The sequence below is a fragment of the Ixodes scapularis genome, unplaced genomic scaffold (assembly GCF_016920785.2).
Source record: "Ixodes scapularis isolate PalLabHiFi unplaced genomic scaffold, ASM1692078v2 ptg000795l_1___fragment_3__unscaffolded, whole genome shotgun sequence".
In the NCBI taxonomy this organism is placed as follows: Eukaryota; Metazoa; Arthropoda; class Arachnida; order Ixodida; family Ixodidae; genus Ixodes; species Ixodes scapularis.
The window spans coordinates 239,486-266,058 of record NW_024610037.1 but is presented as its reverse complement, the minus strand read 5'-3'; the positions used below and the strand labels follow the sequence as shown (position 1 = coordinate 266,058).

The following is a 26,573-nucleotide window of genomic DNA, read 5'->3' as shown; positions in this document are numbered from 1 at the left end:
AAAACGCAAACGATATTATCTCAGTCAGCAGGAAGCTCCCGAATGACGACTGGATAAATCAAGGTTAAGCCCATTCCGAAGGCGTGTCCAGTTTACGAGAAGCCCGTCAGGTTTTCTAGGCGTCCACGACACAGGAGCACGGCGTCCTGCGAAGAGGGGGAGCTGCTCAAAAAGAGCAAGTTGTGGGCACACGGAGATTCCCCAAAGGGAAATATGTCCCGCAGCTTCACGTTCAGTAATCTCCCTGCCCCCCTGGGTTAGGCGTAAAAAAATAAAGCGGTTCTTTATATGAGTAAAAACATCTTCATTCTGCCGTCAGAATCACGAATATTGACTTCATCTTTACAGCAAAGCTGTACACCTCTACCAGACAAGGAAAGTTTAGTGTCGTTGGCGTTGTAAGCAAAAAACTCCCGGAGAACAATTGAAGGCATAACTGCATATCTCCTTTGAAATCAGGCATACAGCACACCAGCTCAGTATTTGTTTCAATAAAGAAAACCACAAAACAAGCATCAAAACCACAATATGGATGATAAGGCGCATTTCAAAAATAGGATCACCCTCCCACGCGTTCCGGTAAAGATTAGGTTTGCAGCTGCTTCGAAAGGGGAAGACCGTCATTCAAAGCCCTCGTGAGAAGTGCAAACCGCATAATGGGTGATAACGGCGCCTGCGAAGAGTGCGAGGCACGTTCCTTCTCCCCGCGTGTGTTCTCGTGTCGGCGTTCTCGCGAAAAAAAGAAAAGACGAAGCGAAAAGTACAAGCATCACGCATTGAACATACAGCACAACATTCGTTTCAATAAATAATAAGCACAAAACAAGCGTCATAGCCATATTATGAATGATAAGGAGCTTCTGAAAACAATGCGAAGCAGGTAGCGCTCACCGCATACGTTCCCGGTGAAGATTACTGTTGGCCAAGCAACCGGTGTGACGGCAGCTTGCGACGTGGGGAGTGACGACGTCACTAGCCTTTCATATATAAAAAAAGAACCCGCCTATGCTCCGTTTCACCTTCGTCCAAACGCAGCGAGTGCTACGAGCTATCTTAGCCAATCCCGTTTTGTGGACGTGCCTCGTGTTACGCTTTCCGCGCGTCGCTGTGCCGCCTCTTTAAGGTCACGTGACACCCACACGGCCTCCCATTGGCTCCGATGGCTCGTAACATCCGCTGTGCTTAAACGTAAGATGAAACGGAGTATAGCAACTGAGTTCATTGTTGCTGCAGCACCGCGAGGAAAAGGCCACGCACAGTTGGGACTCACGAGGAGCAGCGTGAATACTATAGAGCGGCAAAGGGAAAATTAACGGCAATACGACCAGCGGCGGCGTGTTGCGACCGGCGGCGCATTTCGTATAGTGCAGTAGGCAATTGTTGCAGGTGATGCCACAGTTTCGCTGACCAACCCCCTTCACAGCGTGGACTGGAGCCCCACATTTTTTTTTATTTATTAGATGCACGGAGGCTGCTCAGAATCATTTCAAGGTACCGCCGAAGCGCCTCCTTCCCGGAGCGTCACGTCATATTGCGCGGGTGCCTATCAAGGCTATGCACGCGCAATCTTGCTATTTTCAAAAAGGTCAGAAAAAAACGTCACGACTGGTGTCAGTGCGGGGAAATATGCCTGGCACGCTTGCAATTGCACGCGTTGTCTACACGAGCGACTCGCGCTTGGCGGCCGAAAGGTTCTTCTATGACGTAACAGCTTGTCGGAGGTTTTTCGTGTTTTTTCACGTTTAGTAACATCTTCGGTGAAAACGGACTATTCAAATTCACGGGATGAAAATACTATAGAATTCACCTTTAACTCCTTATTTTCTTCTTTTTTTTTCAAGTGCCTCTTAAGCTTCTTTTAATTGCGTCCGCATTACTGCCCTGGTACATATGCTGACCTTGGACATATTCTGACCTTGGACATTACTGCCCTGGTACATATGCTGACCTTGACTCGTCTGTCGTCGACGGCCTCCACTCAGGGGTGCTCAAGGTAACAATTGATAACACAGTTCTCATAATCCGGTGTTGAGGTTGGTCTACGGACCTTGTCAATCATCTCAAAGCAGCCGACTTTCACAATGGGCCAGCCGCACGTCGTGCCATGGTGTCGACGGGCCAACGGAGAAGCCTGGGAGTGTCGTTCTACCACTCAACAGCCGTTGGGACAAATGGCGAACTGCAGTAGCGATCGCAGGGCTTCCTCGTTTCTGATGTAGTTTTGGTGTGAAAAAACGAAATTATGTGTATGTTGGCTCAACCCCTCTCAAGCCCCTACTTAGGGCAGCAAGTATGATTGTCAAGAAGCAGGAAACTCGCTGATACCGGAGGATACAAAAAAAAAAATATCCCCGTACTATGCCTTTGCTAGTGCAAGACTAATCTTTGAGTATATTTGGGTATACTCAGTTTTAGTATGCTCAGCTGCGGACGCTCATGCACAGCTGAAAATGTATTTTGCAGCGTTTATCATGGTAAAAAAAATATTTGCTGTTACTATTTTGGCGCTAATACGACAGGAAGTTAACGCGAGCGATTAGTCGATTATATGATACATTAATTACTGCTGATTAATCGCATTCAACTTTTAATCGATGCCAGCCCTAAGGAAAACTGTTCTCCGCCCTCCCAGAAATAATCCACGTTGAGTCCTTCTTAGTCATCGCCAAAAATAGCTCTTCGGGTTGGGATGGAGTACAAACCAGTCGCGTCCGTTACCTCGCCTCGGTTTTTGAAAAATAAAAATAAAAAAAATAAATAAAAAGGCCGCCCTAAAACATGCCCCGAAACGAGGTAGTCTTGGATTCCGTCCGATCTTTGAGATGTGACCGTCGTCAACGCTCTTGGGCTTTGTTATCTTAGATGGTTATCAAATAAATTATTTTCGCACAACGCTGCACCGTGTGGTACCTACAATATATGTGGAAGAGCAAGTCGTCTACTTCTTGCGCAGGAGTTGTGGCAGAGGCGGTCACAAACATTGGTTCCAGCACTTTAGGAACCGTGCGTATCTAATTCAAGCCCCGACCAGTGCGCCCCTAGCGGCAAACCGGTCGATTGCATCGGGGAGCTTCTCCCAGTTGCTGCGTTGGTTGTGCGTTATAGTGGGTTAGCGCTGTAATTTTTAAAATGGCTATTCCGCACCAAGAAAGCCGCAAGAATTGCTGCGTGGTCGGTTGCAACAGTACGTCGAAGATCGCGCACGGCACGTAGTACTACATCGTCCCTTCAAAGCCGTACGAGGCGGAGTACTGCGCGACCTGGGTGCGACATGTGCGTCCATACTGGTTAGTGGCGTTTCTTACCTTGCAGTTCGCGCTTTGTTTAAGCTGCTGACGAATAATACAATTAACTTTTTTCTAATCTGGCGACGATGGAACAGCATCGACACCGACGGCAAACTCTAAAGTATGCAGCAAATACTTCACCGGAATCGAGGAGCGAAATGCGGTCGCCCACCTAAGCCTACCGTTGGATGTTTCCATCAGCCTACAGTGGGAATCGCGGAACGGCGCGAAAAAAATCGCCCAGTTATTGTCAAGCGGATTCAGAAATAAACGTACGTAATTACCACAGTCCACTCAACGCCAACTACATTTTTTTGCGGGAGCGCTTAATTTTGTTAGCGGAGTACGGCGCTCCGTGACATCCACTTGTCCGTCGAAACAGACCTTCTTCACGTCGTACACGCGGCCAGATTCACGAAGGAGCCTTCCCTTCTTCATATTGGTACCACGGAAGAAGCTTTCTGGATTCGTAACCGCCTTAAACCCCATCGTAATAACCCCGGGAACACTGTCCGCTGCGCTGTTCATCGCCATTGCTTCTCCCCGATTATTCTCCACCGGCTACCGAAGAAGCTTTCCGGATTTGTAATCGCCCACTGTCCTCTGTGCTGTTCGTTGCTATTACTTCCCGATGATTCTGCGGCGACGGCACTGGCTACAAAAGGAACTTTCCGAATTCGTAACTGCCTTAAATTTCTTCGTAATCACGACGGGGGCACTGCCCGCCGTGCTGTTCGTCGCCATTGCTCCCCGATGCACCTGAGGCGGCTACCGCTAGGTCGCGGCGAACAATAGGCGACCGCCGCGACACGGCCGGCTTGCTCGCTTCCCTTAGGGGGGGAGTGGGGGGATAATTTAGGCACCGGGAGCGACCTTGAAATCCCCGGAGGACGGAACCCAGGATATTATGTCGCGGCCGTCGCCACTGTGTCACGTGGTGCCGTCTACACTCTCAACAAAAGGATAGTTGTAGGGTACGACCTTTGGGGTAGTAAGAGTCCGTCACAGATATCGCTACCCCCCCCCCCCCCTTCGTTATACTAACAACCTCAAGGGCAGTCACACGGCAAGCAATCAACAGGTAATCAAAGTGAGCACCCCCAAAAGAAACATGGCGGCTGGCAAGCGACAGGGGAGCGATACGAGTAAGGCCTAGCGAGCTGGACTGCTTTTTTTCTAAAATACGATTCTCAAGTGCGTGCGAACGTTCGCTGTCTTCCGTGCGCACTAAAGCACTCCAAAACGCGCCTCGAAGCACCGGCACCGCACTTAGTGGGGAATTCGCGGGTTTGTCCGAGACTGCTTTCGCGCAGCCGGCTGCATTTGCTTCGCGGCCAGAAAAAATTCAAAGATGGAATCGTATAGCGACAAATGAAATGATGTCTTTATTGAACAGAGCATCTGCTTGCTGTGCTTGCCGTAAGCGATTCGGCTTTTTCGGTTGACAGCGGCGATGCGAAGCATCACCGATTCAAGCGGCGTCGGTTCCGATCGTTCAACGCTCCTGCTCACCTGTTAGCATTCGTTATCCACTTTCAAGTCCCTGCTAATCCTCACCGCGTCTGTGCACGCACTTGGAGCTGTACACCGCACGGAACACCCGTTCAACCTGCTATGGGACTGATTAGGTGTTGGACTGATCCTACTGGGACGAGAGAGAGGCCGAGAGCCGAACCCAAGCCTCCGTAGGCTGCTCCGTGGAGCCATGGAATGCCTCCATGTTTTTCGCCCAAATAAATAGACATATAAACGCGCGACTCCTTGAATTGGGCGGCGACAAGCGCCACCTGACGGATGTTTTTACCTAATTGAATAGACATATAAACGCGCGACTTTTTAAATTGGGCGGCGACAAGCGCCACCTAACGGACAACGCTCAAACTAACAAAAAAGAAAAAGTAGCGGTCACTGTGAGCGCGTCGCCAGACATACACCTATATCACACCACACTTCAAACATTCGCGACATACAGGTAACATACGCATTGTGTGCATGAACGCGTTTACAAACAGCACAAGGTACAACATGGGACACTGACACTTTCTATTCCTACACACACAGAAAGTCGTCACCACCAGCTTATATACTGCTGTATTTTTTGTAACCGATTAGGCTGGTGACCACTGTCATATTTTGCATAAATACAAAAAGACTGTGCAAGATTTACCCGTATATAATATTTTCCCCTACCGCCCTTAGGAAAGCGCTTTTATCTCTAATGTAATCCACTGCAAAAGTGAACTGCAGGTTATAAATAAATTTGAATAATCGCTACGCGTCACGTTTTCGTCAGTTTCGTTTTCTCGCTAGCCTACACTTCAAGTATACAGAAGCCTGTTTAATGAGTTGTATTAATTATCGAAACTAATTTCGGAAATTAAAACTTTCTGAACATGCTGACGCATTTTCTTTTCTCTTTTTACATATCCCGGCTCTGACATATCCGAATGACTTTGGCGGTGGTTGAGTACACGCAAAGTAACGTTGAGTACACTGAGCACGCGGAGGTGATTCTGGCGAAGCGCGTCCACCGGTTCCCCCCGAAGTGTTTTCTGTTTTCTTCTTTTCACTACAATAGTTTCTGCTCAAGTGCGTGTCTTTCAAATGTATGTTCTATGCGCGAGCGCTCGCGCCAAGAGGACAGTGCAGAATTGCGCTTTCGGGCCCGTGCCTTCACCTAAGAACGCCGAGAACATAGTTCTCTGCGCCGCACCTGCTGGCGTCTGCAGCAGCATTTTTTCTAAAGCAAAAGTCTAAAACAAATAGCACTTCTATGTTTGCCAAAGCCTTATTTTTGGAAATACACTTGGAATCTTTTATATAGATAAAACGAGCGCGTGCCGGACGGACTGAAATCCTAGTCCCCTTGGGATGACACACACATCCATTTCAGATGACCGACACTTGCCCTAGCGGCCCTGCCATTGCTTGAAGCATTTTTTAAACGCCATTTTGGAAATGGACTTCAGCTGGGCCTTTATATTCCGCATTATATCTTCTTGTGACCCACATAGGGTCCCTTTCGGCGGCATTTTTATCTTGGGGAAGTGTCAGAAATTGCAAGGAGCGACGTCGGGAAAGTAGAGAGCCTGATGTGTGCTGCGTCTGGCCAAGAAACTCAATCAGATGCAAAGAACGAGCTGGTGCAGTCATGGTGCCACTCAGGGCCGTACCCAGAAAAAAATTTCGGGGGGGGTTTTCGGGGACAACGGCGGCCATTTTGTCTTATTTTCGCCTATGAATCATGTGCATCGGTGGCATATAATGGAGAGTTATAGCAAACCGAAGAACCGGTCCCGGTTTGGTACCCGGTAGCCGACCGGTGCCACTGCGCGTGCGCAGAGGTGGAGATTAAAATCGGCTGGCTGCAAGTGCACCGACCAGGGCCGTACCCAGAAAAAAATTTCGGGGGGGGTCAGAACCCCCTAACCCCCCCCCCTGGTTACGGCCCTGGTCGTGTTCCAGCTACCCACAGATCCGGTGTCTCGTGCTGCACGGCATTTTAAAGAGTACTAGCAGAAGATACGTTCAGGTAGTAAGTACTCTTTGGTAATGTTTTAACCTTGTAGTGCATACTCGGAAGCATTACCCCAGGAGAGTCAAAGAAAATGATCAACATCACTTTGATGTTGCTATGCACCTGACATGCTTGTTTCCAGACCGGGATGTTGAATGTCTCCCTTGTGATGACTACATCTTGGTTTCCAGATCGTATGCGTTAACTCATGACTCATCACCAGTGATGACGGAGTTCAGGAAGCTGGAGTCGCCATTTATGGAGTCCAACATGTCTTGCGAGACCTCCAGACAGAGTTCCTTTTGCTCCTTAGTGAGCAACGTCGGCACAAATGTCAGACACTCTACGTAGACCCAAATCCTCTTTCGAAATTGAATGCACTGAACTGGAACACACTCCCACCTCAGCTGTAGGTTTTTTAATGGTGCTGCGACGGTCCTGCACAAATAGAGTCCGCACTTGGTTAATCACCTCGTTATTTCGGCTAGTTGAAGGCCTTCCGGAACGTGCGTTGCTTTCCACAGACGTGCGGCCATTTTTGATCCGGTAGTACCACTTGTTAATTTGTGCAATGTCCATGGCACTGTTGCCGAAAGCCTGCTGAATCTTTCTAATTGTTTCCATCTGAGTGTCACCAAGTTTGAACAAAATTTGAAGCAATACATTTATTTAAGCCGTAGCATCATCTTAGGAAAAGAAAGAAAAAACGACGAAGACTGGCTGCAATTACTCACTCGGAAGCTGACTGCCAGCGACTCATTTTCTGCGGGCCTGATAAAATTCAGTCATTTGCATTAATGTTCCCTTCACCTCTACACCAGAGGATGCTGTCCGCACTTCATTTGTTTCCACGTGACAAATTTAGGTCGGATACCTTCACATACTGCAAAATGCGGCAGGCCAAACCTGAGGGGGCACAGGCACGTAGCCAGAGGGTGCTTAGGCTCGGAGGGTGGGCGGAACGTGCTACCACAGGTTATGCCCTCTTCTTGTCAAAGTGCCTGTCAGTCAAGCGAATGGCTTTCAGAATTATTTATGCTTCAAAACAGAGTTCGGAGCTCTCTTCGGCGCTTCCACGAGTTGTTCTTTATCTTCTCTCTTTAAAAGGACCATTCTGTGGTCTGGGGTGTTGCCTGTAGGGTCCAAAGATCTAGACACTGAAGCCGCACAGGGTATGTGCTTCCCTCTTTAAACTGAACCGAAATCTGAATTTCGCAAAATAAGGCTCTAGAACCGTTGAACAGGACTCTACGAACTCCAAAACATTACCTGTACATCGATATCTCAAAAGGAATGGCCGCACTTTTTGAAAAGAAGGGAGTGACCAAGCGAGGCCTCTGACATCACCGTCCTCCGGGAGAATTTGAGAATGAGGGGGAGTGGCCTCGCTTCGGTTCACCAGCTCGACACGGAACGTAGTGAGGAGGAGACGGAATGGAGAATCGTGACGTGCCTTGTCTTGTCGGCCTCGTTAACCGCGTTCAGTCGGGCACTTTTTTTCTAAAAATATGGGGATCCGTTAGAGATATCGCTGTATGAGTGATGTTTTAGGGTTTTGCATCGTCCCGCCTATCTGTCCAGCCTTGTTTTGAGAGTTCGAAAATTCGGTTCAGTATCCCTTTAAAGCTTAGTCGAAAGACATCACGTTTTACCCAGAGGCTCCACACCATACGTGTCACCCTCAAAGGTGTCATCTTTATCCAGCCCGATGATGGGCTGGATGTGAGCACTAGTGGCATTGCCTTGTTGGAACGCTTCTTCCACCCCAACAACGTGCTTCCAAGCATTGCACAAGCTTTCAGCCATGACCAACCCAGCTTCATTGATGAGCTATTGAAATATGGCACATCTCGAGAACTCCCAAGTGACTGTGGATGTGCCTTCCAGTCAAAGTCGCGTCTGAAATTCTGCAAGCCTGCCTCTCTCCCCCCCCCCCCCCCCCCCCAATCCGCCTTTACCTACCGTTTGAACGGAATCTTATCCGATATGTTCTCGGTGTATGCCATTGAAGCCCTGAACCCACAATATGACAGACGTCGCACACAAAAAGATGCCATTCACGTGCTCCATATCGAACCTTAACATCGAGCCATCGACCTCGCAGCTCCACGACGAGACGTGCTTCCTTGAAGGGGTGCAATATTACAAGATGAAGATACTGCTTAGGAGAAGACGAGGTGGAGCACAACTAACTCGTGCAGCAGGAGTCCGGCCTTCTGCAACAATCTTCATTCCTATACAAACCACCTTTTCATAGAAACAATATTAATAGTCGAACAGCCCCTGGGTCCCGGTGACAAGATGGCATTTCCGGGCTTTCAGTTATGCTGCACATAAAGAGAGCAACTTTTTTTATTGTGATCCCATACCTCTCAGTGTGACATAAGTGAGAACGTGAAGCATGCTTCTTAATCAATGCTTGCGGAAATGTATGAGCAAACTTTCAAAATTTCTAAAAAATACAGAAGATGATGCCTGTTTCAATAAAAACCACCACTGTTTTTAATGTGTTTATTTTCAAAATATACAGTGCCGATTTAAATCGGAAGGCTTTCGTTTAAAAACAAATGGCATCAAGTAATGTAATTTAGGTTTAAAACAATGTTCAACTGAAAAACATAACGTAAGCAGGTCTTGAATCACAAGCAGCTCCAGACTTGCAATGCAAGTGTGCCCATTTTTGTGTGCGAAACCCCGATGGCATGCTCAAGAAGGGTGAGTGTATTTTGGATTTCAGCAGAGTATTTGATGTTAAAAGCCCAGAACAGGCACATCAACAACGACACTGCTTGTGTAAGGCTTGCAGCATCAATGGTCAAACCTTCGACTGTGACCGCATACACTGAAGATGTGAGCACGTCCTCACCAGTGTACAGAATACTTGGGCTCATGTACTAGGCGCCCGGCTCCTGTGACAAGGACAAAGGCCATTTCGTTAAAAATACCAACATGCAAATTCCTGCACAATTAAAAAATTTCCCGAGTCATTTCATTCTTATTAAAAGTAAAACTTATACTTCTTTCAATTTGGTAATGCTGTTGGGCTAAGATGCTTTTAAAGTTTATCCAGACATATTGGGAAAAATATGCAAATCAAAACTTGCTGTTTTGGCAAGACAAACGACATTAAAACAATTCCTCAGAAGGTCTTTACAGACAACCTGGTAATTGTTCTGTTTGTTATGTCGTCACATATTTTTCGCAAGATCAGAGTTTTGGAAACAGCCCCACACTGCAGTTTATTTTGAAGTAAATGATTAAGCACAAAAGGTTGTATGTATCCATATAAACTTGCTGGATTGATCCTCAACTCTCGAAAGGAAAAAAAAAATATTTGCAATGTCTAACCGTAGTCTCAAGCAAGCGCCCACTCAAAATTCGAGGATAATCACGAAAAATTGGGGGATGGGTGCTTCTGAGGTCCTCAATATGCAAAGGACTTGCCTTTGCATATTTTCGAAATGTTACAATATTGTGAGACACTTATTGTGGAATGGGTGGATGCTCGCATTTCACAGTAAATAAAACCCAGTTCGTTTTAAATATTAACTACCATAATTATACAACTGATCCACCCAGTTCACTCAGGCATATCACTTGTTTCAAGTTGGAAGCTTTTTTTGTGGGTACCTATAAATGCGAAAAAGTACTATTTCTTCGATTGTTGTAGTGTTTTACATCACAACGCTCGGGAGGAGCTCTGCATTTGTTTTTCATTCCATCCTCCCCAAACATCAGGGTTTACAATGTTAGAGATTAGCTTTTGTTGGTATGAGAAAGTAGGATGTCTTCTCCCCCAAATAAATATGCGCCTGGTGCGACATAATGGACCTTTTCCGAGAAGCATTCTGCGCACGCGCGAGGATGCCAAGCAGCAAAAGACGGCACGAAAAATTGAGGAAATTCAGAAAGAGGCTGTGGATCAGTGAGTAGAACACGTAATTGCAGCATATTTATAATTGAAAGCATATTTATAACGGAAAGATAAACGCAACGTTTGGGTGGACGCCACGATGCCCTTTAAAGTTGCGTTAGGCATGCGCCGCAGCTCAGAGAGCAAAGAAACTGGTAGCGTGGCTCCAATTATAGATTGGTAGCGCAGGTAGGTCACTTCCTCGATTTTTAGTTCGTGCAGCCACCGCCTGGTGCCGTCGGTATGTGGAAAAGGTCTATTGCTGCAAGCACAACAGTACCCCTGTTATGCACCTTATTCTCATTTAAGCTGACGACAAATTTTGCATTCATTATCACTTTTCACCACAGTGATTTTTCTATTTACAGCTTTCCAGTTCTGTAAGAAAAAGAGAAAATATTTGCGCATCACTCATTCACAAAATGTCGTGTTCTGTACATTATATACCTGTGAACCCTTTTGTTACTATTTGAAATTAATAAACAAGTTTTATCACTTTCCACTTTCCCAGTCATTTGATGTTAATATCCTAATGGGCTTTTCTCTCTAATAATAAATATCTATTTTAATTGAAATAGGCATGCCGAGCAATTCATACTAGACTCTTCACGAGGTTGTTGCTTCTTTCCTTCAGCAGGCATGGCAGCAAGATCAGGGCACCGTTGGCAAGGAGAGCTGGAGAAAAAAAAAAGAAAAATAACATCTTGGAAAATAATGTTTTGCAATCAAATGTTGCCATGGTTATACAATCACAATATACCATCTAGAACCTTTACCAGGTGTTCACTACATTACTTCGTTTTAGCTTTGGCATGTCAACCTATAGTATGTATTCACCCGAGTCTTGGGAACAGTGCCGAATTTGTGTCCGCGAGAGCAGACAACCACACCGCCACACCCGTACTGTCCGGCGATTTCTCTGCCGACACCATGCACAAACGACGGACGCTTTACGCAGTTGTGCTGTTACAGTGCAGTGTATAGTTGCGGCAACGTTATGATGTTGTCTTCGGAAAGTAGTTTTCCACCGTTGGGCCCTTATGGCAGACAGCCAACAGGAACATGTACACTACAAGAAGATGGAAATCTGCAGCGTGGATCCCATCGGTCTGTTGCCGAATTGCCTCGTCCAAGACAACAGGTGGCAGGCGCGGGTGGAAATGACTGACATCCAGGACTTCAGTGCAACCCACTTCTAACGATAATGAGAAACTGATCATTTCTAGTCTAGTCGTATCATAAAAGGGTAGCACTGTACTTGATGTTAACAACAAGTTTTGTTATGTGCAAGGAAGTCTTAAATGCCGGTAACTACGGGCTAATGGGTTCAGGCACTGTCGATGAAAGCAGTAATTGCGGAAAGCGCGATCGTCGTCTCGCAGGTAAGGTAGACCTACGAATATTTACTTTTACAAGTTTACTTTTACAAGTTTAATCATTATTTGATGTGGCGAAGTAGACTGAACTCGCGGCACTTGCTTTCAAGTACGTCTGTGGCACTTCTTGTTTTTGGCAGACATTATTTCTTTTGACATGTCGACATCTCGAGAGGGCTAGGCCTATCGTGCTGGTCAAGTTCAGCCGCTATAAAGGACTCCCAAGAGAAGACCCAAACGTAAGCTGCCTACCGGAGGAGGCGGAAAATCTGCCTTGAAAGAAATTATACCATTCTTGAGCATGTTTTTGTCTTTTGAGTCGCAGCAACCTCAAAGCTTTCGGGCGCTGTTGCTTGCCAGTGACAAGCAACAGCCCGTACTTTAACCTCGTGTTGCTCACATGGCGCCAACAATTCACAGTATCACTTTACAGTGTGCTGCACAGTTCTTAAGGAGAATGATTAGCCTTCTAAAAGTGAATCAAGCAAAGGTGCAGGCGTGCTCCAGAATTACGCGAATATCTTAAGTCTACCTCACCTGTGAGACGACAATCGCTCTCTCCGCACTCGCTGCTTTCATCAACGGCTCCTGGACCCTTTAATATACTCGGTTGAGCGTGACAAAATGTGTCTTCAGGAGGTAATCTGAGATGCCAGTAATTTCCCCCAGCGGCCATAGCTAAGCTCTTGGATGTGCGGCTGTGGAGCGAACGGATTCATGCCGCAGATTTCCACCTTCTCATAGCCTGCGCATTCTTTTCCACTGTCCACCATAGGGGCCCAACAATGGAGAAACCTGTGCCGTAGACAGCATCGTAACATTGCCTAGACTATACACTGCACCGCACCACCGCAACTGCATAGAGCACCCGTCACTGTCACTTGTGCGTGGTGTTGCATGCAAGAATCACTGGGCAGGGGGGCTGTACAAGCACAGTTGTCTGGTTTCGCGGACACAAAGATGGCACTGTTTCCAGAATGCACCGGTCCCAAGCTGCGCTTAAATACATCCCATTGCTGAAAAAAGTTCTGCTCGAGCCATAGGCTATAATGTAAGCAGCATCACAACAGCTGGTTCTGTTGGCACACATAGGCAAATAAGGAAGGTTAGAAAATATTTCTGCCTGTAAACAAAATTAATGCAGAGGTATAGCACTTTTTCTTCAGCTACTTACTTTTACCCTCTTCCGGGCAGTTCTCGGCGGCTTCCGATATTTGTTTTGCCTTTTGTTTTGATGATGGCTTCACACGGAAAAGCTCATAGAGGGCCTTGGTGCTTCTCTCAAGGAGGGCTGTGAGACCCTCCTGGGCATCTCTCCCTGTCTGGCGTCGGAACTCCTGCTGAATCTGTAATAATAAACTTTGCTCAACTTATTTAAAATATTTCAAAATCATAACAAAAACATTCATAAAGATTTTTGTCCAATAACATAGCATGACAATTAAGGCTATTCATGCTTTTTTGCTCTCGGAGATACAACATGCGTTACCTAAATGATATATTTTAGTACTATTTTTTCAACCATCTAGCTTTGACTTCTTGCAATGTTTGGAGTTTGCATAATAGTTTCCCCAGCTGCACATTAACATTAATCATATTTCTATGTTTGAGGTCGAAACTTACATTACTGCCGAGTTACTGGCATATGTAGACAAGTTGTGACTATACTAGCCTTTTATAAGACGTGAAACAAAATGATTAGGAATTGATGTCTCCCACTGAAATATTTTTGGATCATTCTACCTAAATGTATAAATAGCGTAAGAATCCTAAAAACAATCTGAACCGTATATTACTGTGAAGGTAATCATGTTCACAGCCACCTTAATCAACCAGCCATTGAGCTGTACAGCAAGGGCATTGTGATAACTTGTCATGGTTCAAGAAAATGCTACAGCTAGTGGCAGCTAACACATCAGGTTGTGAAGTGAAGACCTCAACGGACGTGGAACATGACTGCTACTATACTGCGTTTCATAGTTAAGCTAAAATGCTGCCATGGCTAGTTGTGCAAGCACATGGCTTTGTCTAGTACCTCATTCGCATGCGACCACATGCAAATGAGATGCTAGACAAAGTCAAGCTCTCGTGCTACTAGCCTTGGCAACATCGTAGCTTAAGTATGAAATGAAGTATAGTTGGTCATACAGACAAACTTCATTACAACGGACTAACATGACCTAGTGCAAAACATCCCCCCTTGTATCCAAACTATGTTGTATCCAAAACGGGGAGGAGCAGAAATGGATAATTTCTTACAGCGCGACTTCATGAAGCTTTATTTGCAAATCTTTCAGAAAGAACAGTGTGATGCCAGGCTGCTGGGATTGTCTGAGTGAACATGCAGTAACTTTTCACTGGATATTAACTATATGCAGGAGTGTACATTTTACTTGGTTTAGCTGTGTAAACGATCCATCTTCGTACTCACTGATTATGTTTCTACGTATCTGGCCAGGATTTAAGGCAACTACTTTGTCTGCTACTCGGAGACGACGCTTTCGTTAACGATAACAGCTCTTCCGTAGATTTCCATAAAGACAACATTGTGTCGGATTTTAAACAGACCAAGTCAGCCAGCCCTCCCTGAAATTGACAAGGCCAAGGCCAAAAATCACAGCAAGCTCTTCAGCACGCTTTCTCAGGAGCAATCCATTTACAGGAATGCCCAGCGCGAATGCGCCTCACAGTCACAACAAAGGGATCATCGCAACACACGGCCAGGTAGCTAGCCTCCCAGAGTCGCAAGTGTTTTCTGCAGATGTCACCAGAGACATGCTTCTGTTCGATTCCCTTGTTCTTCATAATTGTACTGATTGTTTTGCTTGTACAGGGCCTTTGCAACATTCAAAGGTTTTTACCTAGATCCGCAGTGCTGGTGATTCTCACTTTATTGCCAAGAAATCGATTTTATCCTTTATGCGGACATATCAATGCCAGCCTCGTCGAACATGAATGGTGCGCAGACACACAAACATAAAAAAGGGCAAATTGAGAGGTCACTGATTTGGCTACCCAGGCGAAAATTTTCAACTGGGACCAATTGGTCCCAGATGCAACTGGTTTATGGAACAATTCCCAGTTGCAACTGGTCCCAGTTGGAGTTGGTCCCAGCTGGAATTGCTCCCAGTTAGAACCGGTCCCAGTTGGCGTTGGTCCCAGTTACTGCTGGTACCAACTCCAGCAACAATGAAACACGGCACAAAATGGAAGGCTGACAAGTCTTTATTGTCAAAAACTTGAAGAATGAAACAAAACAATAGGTTCGGTGACGTACACGCTCCGGGTTTAGCCACTTGCTTGCGACGGTTAAATCGCTTTTTCAGAGGTGGTATTCATGAGATGAAGGAAGATCGGCCGCTGGCGTCTGTTAGTGAAGACGTCCTCAGCTTCTCTTCCCATCGTGTGAAGAAAGGTGCTCACCCGTGATCCCGCGTTGCGCAGGTGAAGTCCTGATAAGATGCGGTAGCGCTCCCACCTTGCAATCTCTGTCACAACAGTCGATCATTTTCGAGGTAGACCTCCCGCCATTTTCGCCATTGTGCTCTCCACGGCGTTTTCTCTTCCGTCCGGTCTTTCCTGGGTGCCCTCCAATCGCTGAACTGCATCTTTCCATCCTCGAAGTTCACCGCCGCCACCATGGTGTGTGTACAGTTAGGTCCAAAGAAGCGCAGCTGTAGTTTTGACATTTTCATAACGACGCCAACTTCGGCGATGGCGACCCTTCTTTACCGCGTCCGACCGACTCCGGCTGCTGCAGCGTCGCGTCTGTCGCGTCACCATAGGCAGCGCCATCTGTCGACAACGCGTACCACTAATCCGCACCCGCGTGCCACGGCGGCCCGCTAGCTCTGATTGGCCGAAAGATAAATTTATTTATTAAAAAAATACTGTATTTACATAAATGTTTTAATATATTATAATAATGCACTAAATGTTCATTTAAGTGAACACATTTTGTCACTAATTATATTTTCCAATTAAAAAATACTTTGTTAATTAAAATTTTTATATTTTTATAAATATAAATGTACCCCACTAATTAAAAATTTCCCTATTTGTATAAGTTTAAAAATGTTAGCGTTTTAGTTTTCTTCATTAGCAAAGGTCAATGCACCCCCAACTTGTCAAAATTGTTGCCCCGTGTGAACTGGGAACGGGAAAGGCATTTGAAGACCGACTGGGAATCGCTCCAACCAGTTACCTTCCTAACTGGTCCCAGTTCACTCCATTCCCAACTGGGAGTCAAACCAGTTGACTTCCAACTGGGAATGGTTCAAACCAGTTGGCTCCCAACTGGGAATGGTTCAAACCAGTTGACCCCTCAGCTGGTCCCAGTTGGACTCCTATTACTCCCAGTTGATTCCCAGTTGGGACCAGTTAGTCCCAGATGATTCCCAGTTGGGACCAGTTAGTCCCAGTTGAAACCAGTTGAGGTGCCAACTGGTCCCAGTTAAAATTTTTCGCCTGGGTAGGGTTCACTCTATTTCGTGCTACAGCATTTAAGTTGCCAATGACAGCCTTTTCTAATCAAACTAAGACATCTCAGTCATAAAAAATTGGCGTCACAAAAAATGCATCTAAGTTTGTAAGTGCCGCTCCGGACCTAACTTTCCTCCAAATCTGGTCTGCTGGAGCCAGCACGAATCTGTTATACCCATGTCCATTGAAACCAAAGTTTGTTGCATTTAAAATTTATGTGGACCCAAAAAAAAATCCACAATATGGTTTGTCATACCCCAGTTCATACTAATGAGTGTTGGCTTTAATGGGTAAAAATTTTAGAAATACCTACCTCTTGTGCCCGTGCAAGTGCTGGGTACCGATCCGTCACAGCAGCCACAGTCAAATTTTCTGTATTTAGCCATGCCCTCCTAGCTTTGTAGGTCCTGTTCATTGCATCTTGTACTTTTTTTCGATCCCATACTGTCTTCTTCATCTCCTTCTTCATGAGGTCCACCTGTTCTTGAACTGCTGCCTCGTCCTCTCCAGTGCCACAGCTTGCAGCTGGAAACACCTAAAATTCAGAAACCATTGGAGACCACATGGATCAGCTTTTACTCTTTCCAATAGAGGATGAGCTTCCCGAGCAGAAAACACGCACAAGTTTGTACCCCCTCCTCTCTTTGTCACGCTTGCTTGGGGAGGAAGACCCGAAGGGGCTAGGAAGACCCGAAGGAGATTTTAAGTAAAATGCTCCATTCCATTAGTAAACAAGACACCCATGCCAGCAGTGCACTTTGTAAGCATGGCATGAACCTCCTGTCCCTCTGCTGTAGATAGCAACACCACTAACCCGAGCTGATAGGCAGGTATGCGTGGCTCGCACCTCGTGCAGAAGAACGTTCTCTAGCTTATCCAACAAATCTTGTCTTTGTACCAGGCTACCATCGTGCAGTTTCCTTTATGCAATACTCTATCATGCGACAGTTCTGCCAAATCTGACCAACATCTCTTTTATTGCCTTTTTTTTTCTTCTGTTGTGATTGGGTGCCAGAATACGTTTCTGAACTTTCTTTTATGGAGGCTGGAGATTACACTCATAGTGACAAGGAAAATCAGTAGTGCAGCAAATGTTATATGCTGCATACATAAATTAGTAAATGCCTCTTCAGGTTTAATTTCTTTCCATGGTAGTGATGAGCCCATGTGGTACAGCTTGCAGAAGGCAAATTCAGGCAGTTTTCTGGCAGCCCGCTGACTAGACCCTTTCTGAAGCAAAACTTTAACCTGAATTTTGAGTAAGTGTGGAGGCTTTGCTAGGCAAGGCTTTAAAAAAACAAAATCTCAGAAGGGCTGACAAGTTATGAACTTACATTTCTTACTGCATTCTTTGGCCTACACTGCTGGTTGCAAGGAAGTGCAGCTCTTCGCTCTCGGTGAGCCTTAGCTTGAGCTTTTCTGGCGTCCACTTCGTTCACACCGGCTGGCATCCTTCTCCTTATGTTTCTGGCCCGGTGCTTGATACTTGCATGCCAGGAAGCCTAAAATATAACATTAGCATAGATTTTTGGCTGATAACTGCATCATTAAAGATATTGGGCAGGAGATCGAACTATGGGGGCACTCTGACCCGTTTGTTTCCCCACACCTCGGTGTTTACTCAACACAAGGCCTGTGCACATTCCCACGGGCCTTATGGGCATGTCAATGTCATCTTCTATAATAGAGCGCGGGGCACACTATAATGTAAAAAATACTAACAATCGACCAGGCGACGTTAAGTGCCGGATCTATCTTCAGAGAATGCGAGCTTGACCCACTTCGGTTTTTGTGCTGAGCTGGGGCCGTGCATGCTGCATTGTTCATGCAGGCCGGAGTGGAAACAAAAAAATTACACCATCTTCCCGAGGGAAACCATGGGATGATGCGGAGCATCGTTCCATCACACTTCATCGGAAGAACGGAGTGAAGTGGAGTCAACAGCGGTGAACTGAACGCCCGCAGAAATTGGTTTGCTCTTTATGTTTATACAGCCTTGATGGAGATGCGCCTCAACGGGTAATCGGTCTCCTAGCTGTAGATGAGAAATTTAGCCAGTGCAGTACAACCGCTAACCTGGGATTTTTAACGTGCATCACGCAGTAGTGATCACACGAACGCGTGCCGGTACGAAACTCATCCAGATCGAAACGGGCGGGGGTGGCGGGGTCTCGAACCCAGGAGGTTCCCAGCGCAAGCCTTCGCTCCACGCTCCGAGCTGAGACGCGTTAGGCGACTCGGCCACTTCCTCCCCTTGAACGCGCGCAGCGCGCTACCGCTGCTTTTATTCACACTTGAAGGAGAGGAAACTAGAGGAGGAGAGTTGCGCCTGCGCGCGCGGTGCGAGTAGAAGCGAACGCACGCGGAGTGCACGCAGCTGGTAGCTGCGTGCACTTCGCGCAGCTGTTGGAGAGATAGAACGCACGCGCAGCTGTTAAAGAGAAAAACGCAGCTGGTAGCTACGTGCACTTCGCGCAGCTGTTGGAGAGAGAGAGAACGCACGCGCAGCGAGGAGTTGCGCATGCGTAGTGTGAGTGCGGACTACGACGCCGCGGAACATAGACCCGAGCAAGAGATGCTCCGCACCTAAAAAAGCTCTCCTCCCCCTCACCGGAGAACACAAACTCCAGCCCAACGCTGACGCCGCATTCGGTTATGTCGGCCGAGCGCTAAGTCACTGCATTTGTTGTCCCCATCCGTGTAGTTGTAAAGTCAACCGCTTGGAGCGTCACGGTCGCTCCTCCTCCCCAATTGCCCTCAGAATCTGGCAAGAGTAAACAATTCATGTTTGACACCAGTGCATAATCTGATGAATTTGTTGTACGTGTTTGCCATGAAGGGCAAAGGCACAACAGTTGATTGGCTGCAATTAAATCATCCAAGCAGAGCAAAGGCACCACAGTTGGTTAGCTGCAATTAAATCATCCAAGTAGGGATACAAATACTCACACAGTGTGTCCGTGACTTGTCCTTGAGCTGTGGGTATCTTCTTACTAGGTCTTTGGCGGCTGCGAGATAGTGTTCGCAAGGATACCTAGGACAAATTTCAAAAGTCAGTCACTTGTCCGGTCGGCTACTGAGAAGTGAAACTGAGAACCGGCATTATTTAGCTCATAGTTTAGTTCCATTTTATAGTCAGTAGAGGATTTTTATCTTTCCCAGCAGAATTTCTTCGTCACATCAGCACTGCAAGACCTGTAATCTATGCACATAATCAAAATTTCCCTTCCTAACATTGTGCTTTGAGGCAGTCTAAGAAAAAACTACCAGCACAAGCGTGCAATTTGCAGAGAAACAAAAACTAAAGTATGACGAAGACAAAAACTTACCTTGATACTACGGATGAAATCAGAGCACACAGAATATGTGGAGCGCGCGGTAAGCTTTGCTGCACTCACAGATGGTTTTCTACACTTTTATTTCCTACCTCGCACTTTACACATCGTGTGTACCGCAACTTAATCCATAGGATCAAGGAAAGTTTAATCTTTTCTGCTTGAAAATGACACTAATGTGCTAGTGTAGATTTATGTGTGTCTCCATGTTTCAGTGGGTTCTAGAGGTGTCCATAGTCCTTTTCCTCGTCTCTTGGCGGGGAAACAGAGCGTTGAGATTTTTCCCTTTGCCTGTGAGTGGAATGACTATGGGGAATAAATGGCCGAGTAAGCTAGTGCACAGTAGCTCGGAGCATGGAGCGGGAGCTTGTGATGCAGAACCCAGGGATCCTGGATTCGATCCCCACCACTGTCCATCTCAATCTGGATGAGTATTGTATCAATCTGCGGCCGCGTATCATTACTGTGTGATACAGATGAAAGACCCAAGGCTAACAGTCGTAGTGCACTGACAAAATTTCTCATCTACAGTGTAAACTAGTGTCAGTGTATGTACACTGGCACACCGACCACACGCTGCCTAAGCACTTATGTCCAATTTGATTTTGAGTTGCGATGACTTCATTATGACAATAATTGATGCACATGAAGAGGTGCAGGTCTTGCAAATGCCACATCAAGACATTGTGCCAGTCTGCCTGATGGAAGCTATGAGAAGAAACAGAAACGACACTATGCGGCGTCAATCATCTATAGAACTCTTGCTTGTGCCCGCACACCATTGAGCAAACACAAACACATAAAAGGCGAAGGGGATGAGGCGATCCAGAAGCCTCGCGTACTACGGTGATGGCTAGAGCACGAGCTCACAGCAAGGCAGGATGGTCCGATTGTGCAAGAGCTCGTTCAGCGAAAGCATTTAGTAAAGCTATACGCTCGCACTGCCTCGTGCCTCTCACCTTGTTTTTGCTGTGATGCTCATTTTTATAACACATTCCATGTTAAAAATATATCTGTTCTGGTAGTAACATGTATCAAAGAACGTTTGTTAGCAGAGCACCTTTGCCAAGCACAGAAATTCGAAAACATTCGAAACTACGAGAATGTACCAATAATGTGTCGTAACAAACACAGCTCCATTACCACAAATTAAAATTGAACTAGCAGAACTGACCATGGAAGAAATGGTTAATATATTTCAGGATACACATTCTACAGAGCAGCATTTGCAGAACACACATTTTTCTAATCCCAAATCATGTAAGCTGTAGTGCCAAAAGTGATCATATGGATGACATTCCTTGGACAGATTTTGCACAAGTGCAGCTCAGTCACTGTGGAGCTTAGAACGTGAGGCATAAGCATACACACATCGCTATGGACTAGCATCAGTATTCACATTGCTATGAACTAGCATCAGTATTAAAGGGGCCCTGCAAGGACTTTTTATTGGTTTTTAATTTGCACTGAACCTGAGCACACTGAACGTAGTAACTTAATGAAACTTTTCTTTTCTCGAAATTCACTTTATTTTAAAAGTTATAGGCAATTTAGAATTACAAAAACATGCAAAACATAACCTCCTTCATGACGTTCTTGGTTGCTTGAGTGGCCATGAACTAGACGAGGTGTAGTGAGCTTAACGAGCGCTCACGGGCTGCCGCACTCTGTGTCGACGGCACGAGAGGGCGCCACTAAAGGATGTTGTGGATAGGCACTAAAGGATGTTGTAGAGCGCGCTCATTGCATTTGCTGTGCGATTAAGGACTAATTCGGCATGACATTTCATTGGCCACAAACGACAGCAAACACGGGGTAAAGATCAGTTCAGAATGGAAGCCACTTCCAAACCGCGAGACAGCCAAACCGCGAGGCAAAGCTTCTCGCCGAAGGCCATCGCAACGCTCGGAGCCGGTCGGATCCTCCAGTCCGTAAACGACCGCAGCGCCACCGCGTACATCTGGGACCTTTCCGTGTCGGCGCCTGATCCCACTACTCTTTTCTAGTATGCGCCGCCTTTTCCACCGCTTGGTGGCGGGTATGTCGACGGGTCATTTCTTGTTTCCGTACTTTATAAACGGCATTCGTTTCTTTTCTGATCAAAAATACTGAACAAAATCTTCTTTTAAAAATAACTGAAACTGTTCGCGCCGCTTATATTTTGTATTTCGACTAAAAAGAAGCTTTCAGCACCTCTGACCAGTGGTAAGCCCAGGACCTAAGACGTAACATTTTGCGCGCTTTCGGTACCGCGGGTCGCCCCTGTCGGTGAATGAGGTTTCCGCGTCGTCCGGTTAAAATATTATAACACCAATATTTAGTTACTCTCTCCGTGCCCGCTGGCTTGCCCGAACTCCAAGAGACGTAAAAACCGCAAAAAGATAGACGCTTAAATATGATTGCAGGGCCCCTTTAATGAGCGAAAAGTGTGAAACAAACGCTGCATTGGGTTTGATACTCACATAGTATTGACGCATAGTGCAGAAACAATCTGCTTTACGTTCTTCGCTCGCAAAGCTCCAGACACTTGGCCTTCTTTTGTCCCCGTAATCTCTTGACAGATGTTGACCGGGAAATCGTGGAACTTGTACCCCGAAGGTCCAGGGGTCGGCTCTATGAGTGCAGGGCCGGGATAAGATGCAGTGCTGTCGTAGCTAATCTCGAGATCAGGAACACTACTGCAGAGAAAAGCATGCCCTCTTCAATTTGTCCACCATCTATCTGACATTCACATGAAACAGTACGTTCGACCTAATATAACGTTAAAAGACACAGCTCAGTCCCACACGCATGTGATGTATCCATCATCATCATCATCAACCTCTTCTATGTCCACTGCAGGACGAAGGCCCTTTCTACAGAACTCCAACCACTTGGATCCTGCTAGGCCATGGTCCATTCTTTCCCTCCAAATTTCCTTATTTCATCAATCCATCCAGTCTTTTGCCTGGCTTTACTTCTAATCCCGTCTCTTGGTACCCATTCTGTCGTTCGAGTAGTCCACCCAGGGGCGGATATAGAGGGGCGGGGGTTCGGATGTCCTGACCCCCCTCTTGAATTCTGCTTCGTAAATATTTATGGCGTGGAAATGGGAAGGGTGGAAGGGGGGGGGGGGGTCTTAAACATATGATACACTGACAAACACCTGACCCCCCCTCAAGAAATACCTGTGTCCGTCCCTGAGTACACCTGTTGTCGCTCTTCCACATTACATGTCCGGCCCCACTTCCACTTCTTCCTCTTAATTTGTGCTAGGATGTCTTCTACCTGGATTTGTTCTCTACTCCATGATGCTCACTTCCTATACCTAAGTGCCACCCCCACCATCTTCCTTTTCATTGTTCTTTGTGCTGACCCAAGTTTTCACTCCACGAGTTTAGTAAAGCCAATGTTTTGACCCCATAAGATTGTACTGGAAGCATGTATTAGTTGTATACTAGTCTTTCAACGACATCATAGTGCTTCCCCAAATGCGCTCCACCCCATACCAATTTTACGCCTGATCTTTCTCATGATTGTGATCCGTCGTTATAATCTGCCCGAGGTAATTATGTTCATCCACATGTTTGAGTATTTCGTCGCCTAGTCTGAAGGCCTGCCTGACGGTTTGACATTACTTCAGATTTTTTCATATTTATCTTTAAATCAACGACAGAACTCTCCCTTTGCAGATCCTGAATAATTCGTTGCAGATCCTCCACAAACTAAATTATGAGGACAATGTCATCCGCAAATTTAAGGTTGCTCAAATATTCCCCATGTACTCGCATCCTTAACTTGTCCCAATCAAGTTTCCTAAACACTCCTTCTTGGCAGGGTGTGAATAATTTCAGAGATATTGTGTCACCCTGCCCCACGCCCTTTTCGATGGGGAACTTCTCGGTCTTCTTATCGAGGATTAGTGTTCCTGTACAGTCGTTATATATACATCTTCCAATAGCATTGCGTAAGTATCCTCAACTCCCTGGTACCTCAATGCTTCTATGACTGCGGCAGTTTCAACTGAATCAAACACTTTTTTGTAATCTATGAATGCCATGTACAGGAGTCCATTATATTCTGCCGATTTTTCAATTATCTGGTTGACTACATGAATGTGGTGCATTGTTGAGTAACCTTTCCAAAATCCAGCCTGTTCCCTTGGTTCATTGAAGTCTAGGGTAATGTTTATGTAATTAAGGATTCCTTTGGTTAACAACTTGTACAGTACAGACAGGACACTTATGGGTATATAGTTCCTTAGATCTTTAACATCCCCCTTCCCGTGGATCAGAATCATGTTTGCATTTTTCCAAGCTTGCGGTACCTTGGAGGTTCTGAGGCGTTCCGAGAACAACATGCATAACGTATATAAATATATAGTCATTTCTTTTTTCTTTTGCTTATATATTTGAAACTGAAACAGCCCTCACACTCACTACAACAAACACACAGACCAGTTGTTCAAGGATTAAATGTTTTGAAATATACCAACATTTGGAAAGGTTGTACAGCCGTAACATCCAGGAATGGGTTTTCGACCAGTCGTGGCACATCCCCATCCGCGACGATGGTTGCCTCGTCAATATCAAAAAACTCGTTAAGTACGTTGTCCTTCACCTGTAACCAGATTATAAATATGTGACCTAGCTCAACTGTTCGCAAACATCCAAGCCTAAACACAAGAACTCAGGTGATTGGCCTTCATTCATCTTTCCCATAAGAAAATGAACAACCAAACTTCATAGGCATATGGATGTACAGGCCCGAATCAGTGGCGTAGCCAGGAATTTTTTTCAAGGTGGGGGGGTGGGGCGGTGGGGCTGGGACATCCGTGAGGTGGCTGGGAAGTCCATGACTTGGGGTGCGGAGAAAAGGGGGGGGGGGAGGGAGGGAGGGGGTCGTCAAAATGCGTGTGTATATGACAAAATCAGCAACCTTTTTTTTTTTGGAGGGGGGTAAAGTTTTATATTCTCCTTCCCTCCCTCCAGTCCCTGGCTATGCCCCTGGCCCAAGTTAACTCAATAAAAAATATTTCAAAATGACGTGAAAAAAAAAAATCAAGCATGCAATAAAAATACAAAATAATTTCCTTTTTTTTAATTTCAAAACACTATTTTATTATTATTTAGATTGGTCCTTGGCCAATCGCCTCTTCTTGTATGAAAAAACTTCAAGGAACAACAACTATAACGCTGCAATGTTTTGAGCAGAAAATAATAAAAAAGAAATGTGAGAGGCAGTAAGAATAGTATAACATTTAAAAAATAATGGTATTGTAGGGTAGCAAAAGAGCATGGGTAGCGAAATCAAGAGTAGGAATGACATGACTATGCACGATGTCTTTGCAACTTTTGACGGGAAAAGAACATATGGGGTGAGAGATATCGTACAAATATTAAAAATGTACAAAAACTATTTAATAATTTTTTTTTAAATCGGCCACAGCAGACATTAGCGAATGAGCGAGGGCACATTCTAAAATGAGATATGCAGCCGGTCGTCAGAATAGGCCATAGCAGAACATAATGTTTCGTAGATCGTTCGCAAGAGCTTTGTAATGCTAGCGGGCGGGAGCTCGTGCCGTCGCATTGAGCACGGATTGAGCACGCGCCGGCTAGGCCCACAATCCGCAGCTACACTCGGATGCGTCACAACGTGATCAGGTTACTACAAGTCGGCACAATCCCTCCCCCTTCGGAGCCTTTGGAGTGGGACTTTGGTCCCCCCTTGCCCCGAATTATCGACCGGAGCTTCGCCAATTATGTATAAAGAAAGTAGAGACCTGTATGAGGATGGTGTCGACAAGGTCTTTAAAAAAGGGGCTGGTAACAAGTGCCGCCCTCACATCAGACGCCGTTTTCTCGCCGTCCACAACGAGCCTTTTACAGGACTCCTTGTATTTAACCACACAGGTGACACTAATGCTTTTCCGGGGCACGGGTAACAATGTTGAAGGATGCAATAGCAACTTGCGCGCCAATTCAATGCGGTTTCGCTCAAACACACGGCGCGTGCGCGCGCGCGCGCTTTTCCCCTCCTCTCTTCCCCCCCCCCCCCCCCCCCCCAAAAGAAAAAACGAAAAACTGATTTTTTTTTTCCTTTTTTTATGAATTCGTTCCGCCCTTCCCTTCCTCCCGTTTACACTCCGAAATAAAGATCTACGAGCGCTATGAAGAGTTCCATTTTCGAGGGTGCCGCTCCGTGGCTCCGTGCACGATAATCTGGTCGAAATTACATTCGTGGTGACGTGTGTTAACAGTGCAGTTCGGTAGCAATACGGTAATACCATGGAGGGGAGTTCGTTCTACTATTGCCCACGCTGCACGTTTTTTGATCCAAAAATGACTCTGGTGGTTTCTCATCTTGGCCTCGTGCACGGCGGTGAGCAGAACTTCTCAGTCACATGCGCCATAGACAGTTGCGGCAAGTCATACAGAAACGTCCAGTCTTATAGAAAACATCTATACAAGAGGCACAAGGATGTCATTTCCCTAAGTGAACCTCCACAGATCCCCATGGAGTGCGAAGCGACGTTGCAGGATGACCCGTTTCCACAAGAGGAAAGCCATGATGAACCACCATCCATCAACAAGCATCAAACATTTCAAGAGTTCCTTGCAACCATCACCGAGACAGTGTGCATGTTTTTTTTAAGCTGACGGAGGAGCACAAGGTGCCACA

At 46.0% G+C, this 26,573-nt stretch overlaps 2 pseudogenes; both read right to left on the bottom strand.

Moving 5' to 3' along the window:
- Positions 1-6,905: 6,905 nt before the first annotated feature.
- LOC121834225 lies at positions 6,906-7,469 on the bottom strand (annotated as a pseudogene).
- Positions 7,470-9,346: 1,877 nt separating this feature from the next.
- LOC115314295 lies at positions 9,347-26,461 on the bottom strand (annotated as a pseudogene).
- Positions 26,462-26,573: the final 112 nt, after the last annotated feature.